A 14,922-nucleotide genomic window follows, 5' to 3' on the forward strand; every position below is an offset into this window, starting at 1 on the left:
AAAACTGAATAAATTAATAAATGAAAAACACCTAGTAAATAAATTAACATTTTTCTAGGAAAAATAATACCCCAAAAACTCAACAACGTCCCCTCAACACATAAATATCTGCAAAAATATTTGGCAATTAATTTACTGTCGATCAGCTCATTGATTAATCAACTACTCATTGCCGCTGTTTGGCATTTTAACAATTAGAAAACATACAACATATGAACTCTTGTGTTTTTATGCAAAATCTTAATCTGTAAAGTAACTAACCCTGGGAATCTCCATAAGCAGTTTTGGGCTTCTAACCTCTCCTGCAAAGTTTTTAAACTTTTTAATTGTCTTTTATGTAAATGAATAAATAAAAACTAAACTCAGCCAGCTGAAACTTCTCCTGGTTAGAATTCCATCAGTGTTCATTGTTCAGAAGGTTTTTGCCAGAAGCTAAATTATTCACAGAGATCTCCTCCTCCCCAAACAAAGGGACCAGGTAATTTAAACCAGTAAAAACTACTTTAAAAAAACGTGTAGAACCACTATTAGATTGCGGTGCGATGGATGGGCCTGTTGTGATGTCGCGATGAGCAGGTGGATGTGGAAGCATGGATAGATTATAAACTAGATTTTTTTCAAATGGAGAGCATCTGCACCAAAAAGATGTCCATGTTACCAGAGAAGACTGAAACTGTCAATAATGTGCACGCTGTTTATTTTGCGGGCAGGCAGCAGCCAGATGTTGAGGATGAGCAGTCTGCACGGCCAAAGCTATGAAAGATAGACGAAAGTTATAAAAGTTTCCTTCACATGGTGCTGCTGTTAGTGAAAAACACTGAAGATCACAGATCTTCTTCCAGCGCTGATAGCAAGTGAAGAAAACTGACACAGAGGTGCTTCAGTCTGAACGCAGCTTCAGTCCCAGCAGGCTCATAAAACTGTTAAAACACATCCAGGGTGCCCGAGACGTGCAAATAATAATAATATGGGTGGCAAAATCCCCAAGCTGTCAGCTCTGAGGGGATTTGTGATTTTTCTTTTTTTGATCCGCCACACTGAGTGAGTGCTGGCATGTTTCCAGGACAGTACATTACTATCACAGCTCGCAGGGAGAGATAGGCAGATCTGCGCGGGTAAGCCAAATCTCTGGATTGAACAACAGCTGGGTACAATAAAGATGAGTAGGCTTCGACTCTGTAGTAGAGGCGAGGAACATCCCCTTCCTCCTCTCACACATTCATTTATACACAGACAATGGACAAACACTCATAAACACAATGGGTGGGGTTTTGTTAATCCTCTATTTGCGCAAAAATAAATTGCAAATATAAAATACATGTAATAGAGACACAACAATTTCGCAAAAAAATCCCATCTATCACAAAAAATAAAAGTTTTTAAGCTTTCATGCGGTGGTATTTCATGCGATTCGATAACGCCATATTTTCCAAAACTGCCACAGAAACCATTTTTTGGCTGTTATAGGTCACACGATGCTATGGCCATGCGCTTGTCAGTAGGTCATGATGCAGTGGGAGCTACAAGAGCTGTTATTGCAAAAGCTGAGCAGATCATCCAGAAGTTTTGAATCTGTAATTCATCTGTGAAATTAAAAATCCCTTATATGGGGCCGCTCCAATGTGTAAGGGGCTCGCCTTTCCATTATCGCTCCATAACACATCTACATGGCTTTGGATTGGAAATGATGACATCTAGTGCAATGGCTGCAAAGGAAGTAAAGCTGCTAATGTTTTGAACATCCATCGCCATGCTGCAGAATATCACTTAATGGAAATGCAGATGTCTTGCAATTGTTTTAAATGACATTTTGAAAATATCACTTAAGTTTTATGCAAATCTATGATGGAAATCACGCTACTGACTGTTTTTGATGAGGCTTCTGAATTAAAACACTAAAATTATTGTTTTTTTAACGTCCTTGGTGGCAAAATCCATCAGCATCTCAGTTCAGCTCATTCGTCCTGGGAGGTAATTATCCTGTGAAACCAGGATCACTGTGGTCGTGCAGACATCATTTGCTCAGACTGTGAAGTAAACGAGCTGACGGTTTCCAGCTGCTGTTCATTAGGTCTGACTGACGAGAATCCTTCAGAACAAAGTGACTCCTTCTCATCACCGTATTGTTGAGCTTCCCTCTGTGGACTGACCTTTTGTCAGAACAACAGAGACGCTGCATTCAGACTGCAGGCAAAAAAAAAAAACTCACCTGCTTAGCATGGACCTCACGCTGCAAACACACACACACACATTTGTACTTACTGTACTTGTGAGCAGTGACTATCTGGTACGTTGTGTTCTCAGACCAACTCTAATGGGAGCAGTGTTTTTAGCTGCTCTGAATGGCTTTACTGGAAGCCTGCTGCAATCATAAAGATGGATTGGACAACACAAATGTACAAATTGTTCATTTCTATTTAATATTTATGCTTCTTGACCTTAGAACAACTTGCTCTTGTTTCATTTTTTTATTTTTCCTCTCACATTGTGACTGTTATGCACCAAAATACCAAGACATTAACTGATTTCTGAACAAAGATAACCAACCAACACCGCAATGTCAACAAAAGCATATGCTGGCATGGATGGTTAGATTAAGGGAAGGAGACACGTGCTAAGATGGTGAAAAAGAATGAAACATTCAGACAGGAAGCAAACACTGGAGTCCCAAATGAACCCATCCTTCCCGCCCAGGCTGTAGGTGCCCTCAGCTCTCACCTGATGCTGTCAAGTTGTGTTGCACGTAAAAGGTACATTGTTGTGCACTTATGCCGAAAGTGCTGACAAAGCTATTTTATGAATTCATAATAAGAACGGGCGTGCACACAATACATGGAATTGTTTTGGCAGAAGTCTTTTGTCTTTTGATAAAATCTGAGATGCACTTTTTGTATCTCTAGATTCTAAATCAATGTTTTTGGAGACAACATTAGTGGACTGAATTTGTTGTTGCAAAGCGCTGATGCTGATCGCCACTACATGGGTTAATGAATGCACTGCAATGGTATGATATACAATGAATTAGAGGCCCACCGATGACATTATGTTCTTAATGTAACGTTCTGTAATCGATGTAAGCAACTTTAAGTTACAGTGGCTAGTTTTGGGAAAAGAAACATGGTCAGGATGTACTTTTTTAGAACTTTAAATTTACCTAAAGTTCACTTAAAGTTCACTAAAGTTTCAAATCAGTCGGCAGGGACAGTCCTGTATTTTGTGACTCATCCACCATCCTCAACCTGCATCCTATCTGGACCACTCAGGATCACTACCTTCTTTACTCCTGTCAGGGCATTGGTCACCCAACAAACCGAAGTTATACAAGAATTTCTGGCTCCTCATCATGTGGGATATGTTTAAATTTTGGTGCATTACCTTTCATAGGACAATGTACAAACGTTGCATGAGAACAACCTGACGTCCTGATGCGTTCTCTCTCCAAATGAATCTCTGGTAACAGAAATCTGGTAACACTACGAAGGTTTTCAAACACATTTAAAATGCTCCATGTGCAATAAATGCCTTCGTTGCTCTATCAGGTTTGTGTCACAGCTGCGCTGGTTTTCATTCCCAACACACCCACCAAATGGGAGCAAACTTACCTCAAAGGCCGTTGTCGAACTATTCAAGCATTCAACTGTTGCAAACGGGTGCAGAAACATTTTCACAGTGAATGCATCCCAGCCTAAAATGCAAAGTCACCCATCCAAAGAGACCTTCCCTCTGGATTTAAGCATGTGTGCCTGTCAGAGCTCCATTCATGAGTAGCATGAACAGACGACTACACAGAAGAAAGAGAAACAGAAAAAACACTGAGGTGAGAGCAGAGATCCAAAACCACGGCTGTCTATGGAGATGGACAGAATTTAAACTAAATTCACTTCAGCAAGTTGGGTTCAAAACTCTTGATGCTCCTATAAGTTGTTTTTTATGAGGACAGCTGGCAGGCAAACCTGGTGCATGCTTCTTAAAATCTGAAAAACCACGGTCATCTACAATGAGTGACTTTTGTGGTACCTTTGTGCCGAACACTTCCACCTCCCTCAAAAAGAAACCTCCGACCAAAGAGAACACAAATTTAAAAGAAAAAAACTAGGAGGCAAGTTAGAGAATACTTTAACACATGGCTAATACATGGCAGCCCCTGTGACAAGTCAAATAAAGCAACATCATTTCTCCCTCTTTCTTCGGCCTCAAAGTCAGCCTTCTTCTTATGTGTTTGATGTAGACTCGTCCACAGTCAACCTCCATATGGAGGAGAGCACTACTTGTGCAAGTATGCACAATACTTTACATATGTACATTGTAGCGGATACATTGAAACTTTACGTTTCAACAGCACTGTGGTTAATGTTTGGTTAAGTTCAGGCACAAAAAACACTTGGTTAGGGTTAGGAAAGATCATATTTGGGCTTACAATACCAAATTTTGGGGACACAATCTGGGCTGGAAACAATGCCAGTGTCTCAATAAAAAACAACAACTTTTCGTGTTCCAAATTCTGCTAGAAAAACAGCAATGGATTGCTAAAAACACCCAAATTTGGGTGCTAAAGAGCCATTGACAATATAATAATGCCTTGCTAAATCAAAACCAGTTTGGGTGTTTGATGGTGTTGAACTGTAGTCTGCAGCTTAGCAGGCATCTCATTTGAGTGAAGCGCCATCCATCATCCATCACCCCCTATACTTTGTCACTTTAGAGCGACATGCACAAGTTATCAGTCTTTCATAAAGAGCTGGGGTGACAGCGTTGGTCAGTTGGTCCATCCATCTTTCCAACATTTTTCCTGATATTTACAAGAAAGATTCGAGTCAATCTGACAGGAAAGTAATTTCATGCAGAGGATGACCCCTGCCTGTTCTTATTCCAAATTTGAATAGCGCTCTGTCAGAGCTTCCGGTGTACAAGTGCAATGCCAACCTTTCGCATACACATGAAACACGGGCAGATAGCAGGAGGTGAGAACGTGGCTGGAAAGAACCGGCCGGTAGATGGCCAGATGGCACCGGCCACGTCCAACCAATACACACATGGGTGGCAAAAGTTAAGAACCTGGCCGGACAGAAGCTGTGGTGTGCACAAGTTACGCATCAGGACGGCTTCAGGTTGAAATGCTGCCGGTAGGGCAGACGGGAGGAGAGGTGGATGGGTCCCACAATCCCACACTTGATGCGGGTGTCTGGTGTTCACTTCCTGTTTGAATGTGATGTTTTTTTTCTATACCTTACCATGTACCTCCTTGCCCTTATCCTAACCATCCATCACTTTGTCGCCTAACCATAGTCACCCATGCTGTAGCAACATCCTGGAATGTAAAACCACAGACTCAGAAGGATACCTAAAATGTAACATGTAGATGCAGAAGTCAACTGCAAATCTGCAACATGTGACGCTGGTGTTGATGAACTTTATGTAATCTGAGCACTCTCACTGCCCTTTAACAACACCCTCTGGACAGCTTTTACATTTTTGACTTATTCTTGGTTTGGCAGTAAGACTACCAAAGTCTTGAAAATGTTGTTCCATTCAAAACTTTCCTAATATGGATTTAGATAAACATTGCCAGTGTCTCTTGGGGGTCCCTTGCTGAGATGTGGGCCTTTGATTCATATTGATTTATCCTTGTTGAAGTTTTAAAGGTTTGGGATTGAGCCAACCACCTGCCAGAATAAAAACAAGCATGCTTATTTCACTTCTGCATCAGATTTTTACCTCGACAACAACTGTGGAAAAGACTTTGATAAAGTGTCCGCTCAGTATCTGCAGAAAAGGTATATGCAATCGGGGATTTTCTTTGCAACGCTGAGATTGTTTTTCTCAGAACGTAAGCAGATTTTCAGGATGCTTTGAGTTCTGCATTTGGCTCCCAGTAGGCGATGCTGGATTGGGGCTCAACCTCACTTTCCTTTTTAATTAATCCTCATTCGCCTGTGGTTCTCTGATTAGAGCGGGGCAGCCTTGCGCTTCCTCTTTTCCCTGAAGCAGAACGTGGGGCATCTGCCAGGCAGGAAGCCGCTCCTGACGGACGAGAGGACGGAGGCTGCAGTCGATGAAGAGCAAAGGTGCAAAAGGTTTTTACGTTTGAGCAAACAGAACTGTCAAATGTTGAGGCAGCTTCTACACACAAGCAACTGTAGAGAAGATCTAAACAAAACAGTAAAATGATAATAAATCAGATGTATTTTTAGATATGTAGCCTGAATTTTAACATTTTTTCGACGCAGCAGTGAGACGTGCAGGGTGCAAACAGCCCATCAATAGCTGTACATAGAAAGAAAGTGTAGCCTGAGGGTAAACCAGCAATCTACATATGAAACTGCATCCGTCAGTGTTTTAGGACAGGAGTACACTCAGTAAACTCCAGGGGGGTTTAATTAGATTTGGCCCCTTGGGAGGGGTCGGCCCTGCCTGCATTTAACAATGAGGAACTTGAGCCAATTAGGAGGGAGGACTCATGAAGCCTGACCTTTGGCCCCAGGAGGCGCTCATGTCCAAATCCTAAAACTCACAGTAGCACTGACAGAGACAGACAAGTGATTAGTCAACAGAGAGCTGTGGTCTTTATATATTCACTCTGCAGCCGTGCGATTAGGGAAAGCATATCAGCTGTAAAATTAAGCTCAGTTTCTTGGCATTACAGTGTACCTGTGAACCTCATTTGCTTCCATCCCCAACCCTTTAAATTAGTACAATTTGTAGAGAACTGTTTCTGCATGATTAGGCAGAAACGTGACCAGATTTTCAACAGCATGTGGTCGTTTTGCGAGACAAAAATCAACAGCTGATGTCCATCGTGTCCATATGCAATGTGAGGAGAATAATTAGTGGGTTGGTTCCCTCCCACTGCCCTCTTCTGTTTTCCTGTCTGTGTGTGTGTGTGTGTGTGTGTGTGTGTGTGTGTGTGTGTGTGTGTGTGCATGCGTGCATGTTTGTGTGCAAAACAGATGACTTTCAACTCCATCTTTGCTTGATTTGATGGTACAAACTGGGGAACGATGATTAAACCTGGAAGAAACTCATGAAGGGGAACAGGACTGAAACCCCTAACACTGCGATTTCAGTATAAACCAAAGTTAGATCTTTAGTCAGCAGACAATACAATCTGTTGCCTGTAATTAATCATATTTAAAGTGTCATTAATCAGTATTTTGAGTTGATTTTTTTGGGGGGCCTTTTACCAACAACATGAAACTGGTTGTGATGGTGAAGGGAGCGGTGGCAGCAGACGGCGTTGGCATGGGTGTAATCAGCAGATGACAGTAATGTTGTCGGGTTATAATGTCCATTCTGCATGTTTATGATCCAACACTACAAGCCATACAGCTTGTGTGTGAGCCAGTGATTTTATATTTCATGCAAAATAGCTGCAAATAGACCGGTAGCGACTACAAAAAGAGGCAAAACTATCATACAGCAACCACTAAGACTCTCAATGACTACAAAGAGACATAATATGACAAAGAGATACAAAACTACTACAGAGATGCAAAACAACTACAAAGAGACCAAAATGAAAACTAAATGATAACAAAGACATGTGACATAACTACAAAGAGACACAGAAATGTGTAACGACTATAAAGAGAAACAACGCAACAACAAAAAGAGGTTAAATGAGGATGGAGTTTTCCTCGTAGGTTGGATAAGTGGTGGAGTCTTGGCATGTCTGAGCCCAGGGGCCCACTGTCTCCTTATCTGCCCATTGGTCAAACAAACCCGACTTTAACCCGGAAGTCAACTGTTTGTGTCCTGTCTTGAAAATAAAAGTCAATCTGGACTTCTTTTCACTTAACATACTTAAGTCAGTTACATATTTTTTTGCCACATGACGTACTTGAATCATTTTATGATGTACATATATAACATACAAAACAAAGGGTTCCAGACTCCTGTTTTGAATTTTACTAATGAAGACATGTCTTCTTACAGTTACATTTTACCCAAAAAATTATCATGTTGCCCATATTCTTTTTTCCCATGTTTTCATGATTTAAATAATTGTGAAGACGTCTGAATGCAGCACAAGAAAAGTGATGTTGATACAGGTTTCAAAGGGTTAAGGGTTGTCATGTTGTTTTTTCTTAAATCAGGATGTAAAAGCCACACCCAAAAAAAAGCAAAATTCAGAACTTAAACTCTCTACAGAAACTTCTTTGAGGTGTTTTGATCCATGGTGTCTATTAATGTGTTGCAAAACTCTGCCACAATGCTGACTGGCTGATATATTTAATTGAACCCCTGAATCAGCAAAGCAACACTGGCTCCTGCCCAGCATGCACCTCAGCACAGCGAGCCAATAGGAAGTGCTTTGGGGGGGGGGGGCTTCTGAAGTGCTCATCCTTTTGTAATGGCTGCCAGTGACATCTGGTCGTCCTGCTGCCATCCACGGGCCGCGCCTCTTCTTATAACCGTGAATATTATGCAGGGATTATTTCTTTTTCTGCAGATCCATTTCCCTCCTCTAATGTTTTTTTTTTTTTGTAATGAGACAGAGAGAAAACAAACAACAGACCGCCCCTCAAACCAACGTGGTGATAAAAAGAAATGTAGTGATTGCATAATGGCGGCGCATTCGTGACAAACAGCAATTTCAGCAAATTAAAATACTGAACTACTTGTTCCCTAACACTTGTAGGGATTGTCCAGAAGGTTGGTGGTTATGTTTTTTAATCCCGCTTTTATTGTTTTTCTATTAAACATTTTCCAACATGGCTCAAAGCCTCTTGACAATTAAACCTTAGTGAACCCGTGGATGTAAATCTCTGTCTTTATGAATGGAAGCTGTGATGGACTTTTAGCTGGTTTCAAAGGTCGCACTAATGCTGTCCCACACACTGAAGCATACATGCACAAATAGACCTTTTAGCTCTTAAATCCATGTCAGGGTCTCAGCTGTCGCGTCCTTTAATGAGAGTCCAGCTAATGCGCAGCGCTCAAGTACTCTTTAGGGTTAAAGTATTGGCACCACTATAAAGAGAGTATCACTTAAGCTACAAGCCTTGAGCTCATTTAATTTTCCAGTGTCAGCATTTCTGCTCATCTAAAAATATGACTTAAAGGACAGAAGCGTGAGGCACTTAAAAATCTCATGTCGACGGCTAATCCCTGAAGAGCGAACCTGGAGACAGATCAGCACGTGACAGATCAGCCATCGCAGAAATTATGAATGTGTGCCGGCAGCTTGTGTTTGTGAATAGGGCTTTCATTTGAGTGTGCGTGATATGGGGGGTTTTCTCTCTCTCTCTGCTTAGAATAAATACTAATCCCTTAAACATCGCAGCACATGTGTGCATCTGCGGAAGGCACAGGCGCACAACAACCAGGCCACATCCTCAGATTAGATGCCAGGAATCATGAATGACTTTGTTTTGCTGCCAGTTTCGGATTCGTTGATGATTTTCTCAGCAGCACGTGACGAAAAGATGAAGAGAGGGGAGGCTGAGAGCGAGCTGATGGTCCGAGGCCCATACACACACACACACACACTCACAGACTGTACAGATGTCAGTTGGATTCAGTGCTCATGTCACGCTTCATTTCTGAGTGCACCTGATTCATGTTTTTGTTTATTTGTTTACTGTCGTTAAATACATCCTCTGCAGTGATTGTTTGCTAAATTGTGGATCTCACCTTCCTGACAGGTGATAATTCACAGATGTTTTGGTTGGTGATCGAATTTTTATTATATATTTACAAATAATAACAATTAGTGTAATAACAAATCATATATACCCAGCCGTAGCTCATCCATATGGGGCCATTAACATACCAAAATAAAAATGTAAACTTCCCCTCCCCACCCCGGCTGCCTTACAATGGCTTGTGATGTCAAATTATTTAAAATGAATTAATCAGTCTTAAAAAGAGGAAGGAAAAAAAACACCTCACAGAACTAATAATATTAATAGTAATAATAATGCTAAAATTACTTGAAAAAAACCGAGAAATAATTACTGACAGGAAAAAATCCTAAACAAAACTCATCTTACCTACCTCTCTCCTCCATGTTGGTCGGTGACTGTAATTTAGATGATAATGTTTATGTATTCAAATTTTTTACATATTTATCCAAATATTTACTCATTAACCGATCTGTATATTTTATTTTTTTTAAGCTTGATTTTAAATCATTCAAATTAATCTTTTATCTTTTCACCTATTGGATGAAAGATGTGCATTTCAGCTCAACTCCAACTGTTAATGAGTCTGATGCAGCACAGAGTTTATTAAATCATATCTTCAAAAGAACCACAACATGAAAAAAAAATCAAACAAATAGGCCAGATGAATGAAAGCAAGGTAAGATTTTAGTTTGTTGTCTCCTGGGACATTTTCTCTGCCTGTTTTTCTGCCGGCTGCAGGTGAATCAGGGTGCAGCCCTGCCTACCAGCACTGATTGCTGATGCCTGGCATCTGGACTGATTACCTGGGTTTAAAAGCCCCTCCTTCACCCAGCAGTGTTCTCTGTCAGCCACACTGCCAGCCAGCCAGCAGGCTCGAGAGGGGGGCACACTCTCCCCTTTCTTCTTCTTTCTGTTTGAAACTTAAAGTTTCATCAATTCAAACTCAGTTTCTTCCTTAATGTTACTTCGCCTGAGCTGGGCTCGTGCTGGAGGCTTGCCTGAGATTTGAACCTGGGACCCTGTAGAAAATGCATTATTAGGGAATTGAAATAAACCAAAAACAGGAGCTTCAGTTCATATAAAAACATTTCCACTCACCAAAGTCCAGAAGCATTACTCTAAAAAGAACTGGCACCTTTCATGCACAGATCCACCAGCAGGCTCTGCATTAAAACACCCACACTGACAGAAAAAAATTCACTGGAGACTAATCCTGCAGTAATGCAAAATGATTTCACCCATTTATCTGCAAACTAAACTGTCAATATTCTCTATGCATGAAACACTCTTTCATTCTCGATTGCATTATTGACATGAAGAGAAATCAATCACAGCTCTGTCATAAAAATGTGCATGTTTAATTCATTTTAAAGTATTACATAACAACTGAGAGTCACCATGCTGTCTAAGAGGAGGAATCAGTCTGTTTGTGAACGTTTTTATTTTGGCACGAACCTACAAAGGAAGGAGACACTGATTAATGATGTCAATTTGAGGGAACATATTGGATGTACAGCTTGGCTACATTGACCCCCCTGAGGTGTGAATGCTAAAGAGTTTTCTAATCAGTGTGCGCACCTGAAACATCACACATGTTATTCATTGTATTCCTCTCCCAGCAAGTCTTGTTTGTCCCTTGAGGCCAGAAGAAGATTTATAGCTTCCAATATTGTGTCTGTGCTGAACAATTGTTACATTTTATTCATGCATACATCCTAACAATGCCTCTATATGTTGGGCATTGTCTGCCATGGAGCATTTAGACTTATTACAAATCTCAAAGACTTTTCTCAACATTGAATACTTGGGTTGGATGTTCTGTTATATCCTCCTGTAGACTTAAAAATCGGCACATTCTTATTCATAAGGCTATTCCCGGTCATCTGCCTTCAGTTGTACATATCTACCAACATGTTCTCATCCCAAGTCATCACATATTGCAGCTTTGTCAGTGGACTTCCATTAATATTACATTTTAGGTATCCTGCGTCTGCTCTTTACGTTCTGGGATGCTGCTACTGTGATGCACGATATGATACAATACAATACGAGAGGAGATGGATTTGGATTGTTATTATTTTTTTAGAAAAAAATCAGTTTTCAGTTAAAATAACTGAAAGTTGAAAGGTAAAGGAGGTCCACATTTCACACAGGACACAAAGAGTACACTCATGGGTAAAAGTCTGGGGTTTGTTTGACCCCTCGACGACTTCCTCTGTACGTCGACTGTACGACTTTATGGCCTTTTTTACTGCCTGTTGGGTCGTAACATTAATCACGGAGTGGTTGAATCATGGAGTTTGTGTGTCCACCATAAAAAAAGTATCGTAAATGACTTTTCATTTGCAGTGTTCTGTGTTGCCCACACATAATTTTAACACAAAAGTTCATGGCCTTGACATAAGGGGTCAATTTTGCACCTTTTTTTTTTTGCATATTACCTCATTTGCAATAAAAAAACCAGAGCACAGGGCTGCAAATTTTACCTCGACCAAAGTAACAATCCCCCCACCCCCCACCGTGGTTTCAGAGGAGAACATGTATGTTTTGTGCATAAATATTTGTGTATGGTGTGTCCTTGTTCTTGTTGTTTTTTCTAGTTTTTGTCCCACAGTGACTTTGTGACCAGGAGGACTCCTGGATCTCCTCTAGGCTAATTCAGCCAACTCTAATGAACCTACTGAGCACAGTCTGCTTCGTTCAAACTCATTTTACATTCTGGTCATGTTCTCTTAACCTCAATTACATAAATACAGACATTTAACTTGTGCTAACAGGGAAGCCTCTTCTCTCCTGGGTTGATTTCCCCGTTGGCAGTGCTGACCTCCGTCTGTCTGACTACACAGCTACAGAAATCAGGTCACAGTTTCCTAAATAAATCCTCGTCTAATGAGTCTCTTAGTGCATTGTATACAGTAACAAATGCTACAACATTAAAATGCAACTTGTTTTCAGATATGAAATGATCTTTTCAGTGCACAGCTTCAGTTTAGTATCAAAAGGTTTAAAGTTAATCTGTTTGGATGAATAAAGAACTTAAAAGGCTTTCTGATGTCTGCTGTTCTTGTCTGAACTGCTCACAGGACAGAACAAACAGTTCAGTTCACAAATAATCACATGCATGTTCTGAAGGCAGTTAAAGAGGTTACATGCTGCTGATGAAGAGTCTGAAGTCAAAAAGATGTTTGGTTTTTTTTTTTTTGTTTTTTGGTAATCCAAGCTGCTCTGATCTGATCCATCTCCCCCTGCTGAGTTTCCTGGTTGAAGGACCTGATTCCTCCGAGTAGTCTCAACCGTCTTTTTGCTGCCTCTTCAAAAAAAAAAAAAAAAACATTTATCACTGGATCACAGTAAACATGAATTTTCTTTTTTCTTAACTTTGCATACCGTATTTTGACAAATGAAGCAAAAGTTCAGTCAGGAAGATTTTACTTGTGCATTTTGGGGTCTGTAATTTATTTCTCACACCATCATCTTACTGCTTCTTGTTTGAATTATGGTTCTCTTTCTGCCCGTAGTCCCGTAATGCTGCAGTTATGCTCAGCCTCCACCTCCCTCCATATATAAACATATATATATGTAATTTAATTGCACCTACAGACTTTTTTAATTTCTCTGTCCTTGTTTCTAGAATATCTGAAAAAAAATATCTGAAAAAAAAGTTGAGTGAGTTAAAAGTTTTGTGTGCCTATTTCCGTGCTTGTTTCCTTTGTTTTGGAGGAAGGGTGATGATCTTCTTGTGTGTTTATTGATATAGTCAATTAGTTGTTTGATTAAGTGTCACTTTTGTTCTTTTCAAAGAAAGTTTTTTGTACACCTTTATTGCCTTGTTTTTGTTGATAAATCACGTCATCAAACACCACCATCTTTTATTTATACACCCATTTCCACTTGTCTTTTTTTCTTTTTTTCCTAGTTTCATTTTTATTGTTACTCCCTTTATCCCCTGAGCAGGATCGGGGAATGAAATATGCTGTAATAAAAATACTTACACACACTCCAAAAGAGGAGAAATCAGGACAAGAGCGTCCCAGACGACAACTTCTTTAGCACACTTTCTATTTTTCCCTGCGACAAATAATCTGAGCAGGAATAGAAAAAAAAAGACAACACAGTCTAATCTGCTGGAATCAAAACAAGCCTTTTAAACCTCTTTGGTGTCTGTGCTCTAATCTCTGAACTGGTCAGTGAAAAGTGCACACAGTTCACATCGGGATTTAAAGCCTCTCTCTTAGCAGATTGGCAGCGGAGAAGAATCTGAATGTCTCCTGGTGCTTAAACACAATTCATTTCAACAGGGGACAGCATTAGAGTTACGTAATCTGTCCCAGAGGGACTCATATAGATCGGGATGCATATAGAAAATGGGATGTCATTTGGTTCTCTCTGCAGTGATGTAAGATTACTTCTCATTATTCAGAGCCAACTCAGTTCTGTAATGGCATGAAGCGGACGTCCCGTGATGGCCTGAGTCAGCGACTTGATCATATGACGGGAGCAGAGGATCTTGGGAGCTGAGCAGCTTCCAGTTTTGTGGTTTTGACAGCGAGCCCCAAAATGGGAAACAGATGTGGCCTCGCAGAGTAATGAAATGAAAACAGGAATTTACACCAAATGTGGCCTCCGTTTACTTAGATAATGTCTGCAGCTGCTCACATCAGGACATTTGGATTATAGGAATTCATTTCCATCCAGTATGGAGATATTAATAGATTTTCTAACACTGCAGATAAAAATAGAGCCATCGACTGCTGCTATCCACCTTCGTAAGGAGTATTGGATTATAAATCTATCACATCCCCCCTTTCATCAACCCCCCTGACGCACACACACATGCATTTACACACAGGTCACGACCTGCTGCTTGTTGGTTGGTGCTGAGAGGGGGGTCGGTCCTGGATGATGGATCAATCGAGACACTATCGTCCATGAGTCTCATTATCTAAAGTGGCTGTAGAGGCACCTGGAGGAAGAGTCTTAAAGGAGCTTAAATGCACTCTGGTGAAATCCAGCAAGCAGAAAAAAAACTGCCATCAGTCATATAGATAGCGAGCTGTCAGTGATGAGAGGCTGCAGCCGCTCAACACACCAAAGATCTTAACACATCAGAGATCTCACAGCGGCAGATTACTCATCGTGACCTTGAGGAGCACCGAAGCTGAGAAACGGATGCTGCACTTATATGAAAGAAGTTATAGCTGTCGGTTACGGGTGAAAGGTGGTGCCTGTTTTCTGCGTGCTTTCCCGTGTGTGCCTCTCCAGGTGCCACCCTCCCCTCCTCCTTCTCACAGAGAGT

The sequence above is a fragment of the Plectropomus leopardus genome, chromosome 11 (genome assembly GCF_026936395.1).
Source record: "Plectropomus leopardus strain MGB_pleo_1.0 chromosome 11, ASM2693639v1, whole genome shotgun sequence".
NCBI classification, from domain to species: Eukaryota; Metazoa; Chordata; class Actinopteri; order Perciformes; family Serranidae; genus Plectropomus; species Plectropomus leopardus.